This window comes from Camelus ferus, chromosome 26, assembly GCF_009834535.1.
Source record: "Camelus ferus isolate YT-003-E chromosome 26, BCGSAC_Cfer_1.0, whole genome shotgun sequence".
Lineage (NCBI taxonomy): Eukaryota > Metazoa > Chordata > Mammalia > Artiodactyla > Camelidae > Camelus > Camelus ferus.
The window spans coordinates 7,433,471-7,436,053 of NC_045721.1; positions in this window are offsets into that span (position 1 = coordinate 7,433,471).

The following is a 2,583-nucleotide window of genomic DNA, read 5'->3' on the forward strand; positions in this document are numbered from 1 at the left end:
GGAAATTGATGCCCTATTGTTTTAACATTAGAAATGTTAATGGGGGGAGGGTATCAAATAAATTGAAATATTGCTAAAGGGAAAATATTCTAAAATGATGCTACGCGAAGATCCTGGTGGCCTTTCTGGGATCTAGGGGTGTAAAAATCACTAGCTCTCAACCTTGGGATCATGCCCAGTTGAGACCGACACTGAAGCTTCAAGGCAGCAGTGAGTCAGAGGGTCGTGAGGTCTGAGAGGAAGGACAGCTCTGCCTGGTGTCTGCTGTTGCCTCTGACTTTGTCCACTCCAGGCACAGAGATGCTGAAGGAAGGATGAGTGAGCAAAGCCCCTGCTAGCCTAGCATCATCCTGCTCCTGCCCTTCCTGCCTCCCAAACACTGCTGTCCATCTGTCTTAGTCCGTTCAGGCCACTATTACAAAAATACCCTAACCTGGTAGCTTATAAACAACAGCAGTTTCTTCCTCACAGTCTGGAGGCCGGGGAGTCCATGGTCAAAGCACCGGCACATTTGGTGTCTGGTGAGAACATTCTTCGTCACTGACAGCCATGCTCTCCCTGCACCCTCACATGGCTCGGCGGGGACATGCTAGCTCTCTGGGGCCTTTTCTTATAAAGGCAGTAATCCCAACCATGAGGGCTCCACCCTCATGACTTGATCACCTCCCAAAGGCCCCACCTCCTAACTCTCACCTTGGAAGTTAGGATTTCAACACATGACTTTGGGGAGGACACAAATATTCAGACCACAGCAGTACAGGAACGCCCTTCACTCTCAGGGATCACCTCTGTCCACCCCCAAACTTCACAATCCCTGTGTACAGCTTCCCTGCTGTGAGGAGGGAGAGGATACCAAACATGGCCGTTGTTCACCCTTCCTGTTGCCCAGCCTGATATGGTCAGTTGGTCAGGGAAAGCAATGAAAAGGGGGAGGAACAGTCCCGGTTTTGGTGTAAGCCTTTCTCCTCCAAGAGGGGAAACTGATGGCATGACACCTAGCCGTGACCCCTAGCCCAGAACAATCCATCTGTGACCCCTCGGAGTGTATAGCTTATAACCACCCTATAAAGCAGAGAAAATCCAGTGAAGGAAATAAGAAAGAAAGGGGGGAGAAAAAAAGGAGGGAGGAAGAGGGATCCCAGTACAACAGGTAAAAATTAAAGTAAGAAGGATTTATTGAGAGAATCTGAGGTGGACCTGAAATTTAAGACCAAGAGTTGCTGGAAATAAATGTAGAAAAATGAGAAAAATGTGGGGAGGGAAGAATTAAATAGAATCAAATCCCCCAAGCCCATGCTCTGCCAATAATTTATTTTTTAAAAAAAGACAAAGCAGAAGGAGATCAGAAGATGGGAGAAAAATAATCAACACAGAAGTGGAGGTGTCAACCTGAACAGCTTTCAAACTGAAACAAAGAATTTATATGATTAGCTTCAATTACATGGAGATGTAAAAACATCTTGGGCAAATGGTACCCAGCAAACTCCAGGGCTTCGGGGTGCCTCATGTGTTGTTTAGTCTTTTGATATTTATTATACATTCTGCCAGCAAAATGTTTGTCATATCTGATGTGTTTTGCCAAGTCCTTTATTTGGGATGCTTCTTGATTTAAACATTTTTAGCTGCAGCGGGTTTTTTTTTAATCATGAGTGTATTGTTTCGAAAGCAACTATTTTATGTGCAACCAAAGCAAAATTAAAGCCCAATCCAGATTCATCTGAGATCATCCTATGAACGAGGGGCACAGCGGAAAAGGGCAGAAAACTGCCCCTGAGGACTGAAATATGAACAGATCTCAGATTTGTCTTAAGAAATGCAGTGAGTGGGTGACCTTTGCTGATGTCGGCGGATGCTGTTGATTGGAAACAGCAAATTGCAACTTCATCCGCGTTCATCAGAAAACGAGGCCTGGTTACTCCTCCCACCCTGAGATGGAGCCTCTGCAATCAGCCAGCCTCCTGAGTGTCCTACAGTTCGGATAAGCGGCGCGTGAATGACTTTCAAGGAAGAAATATAATGTCTGGCCACCTGACTGTTTTCCTGAGGAAGCAGCACCATCCCTGGCTTGGAGTTTCAGAAGAACCAGAACTCAGACTGACCTAATCTGGAGCCATTTCTAGGACGACATCTCCCTCCAAAGCCCACTCTTCAGGGACAGGAGCAAATCCACCTGTTCCCTGAGGTCACTGTTGCTGGTTTCCAGTTATCACTTAACCCCTGCAGGCCTTCGCCACCCAAAAATGATAGGAAAAGACAGGGTCAAGTTCCTTGTGGCAACGCAGACATACAACAGTCAGAGAGTAGAGAACCAGCCCCTAAAGACTGGGTGCTGGGCCACCTCAATTTTTCAAACCCACAAAGAGGCACTGGGTTGTTTCCTTCTCAAAGTGCTCCATTCCTCACATATTTAAGTTGATCCGGTACAGGCATTGTTCAGAGAGGAAACATGTAGTACAACCAACACAGTCATTTTTACAGCAAACAAACTATAGGCTCAAAGAACGATGTGGTCTCTTTTGCAGTTGTTGGTGGAGTGCGCTCATTCCGAGTCATTACGGCGGCTGTCCGTCAGAGGGGATCTCC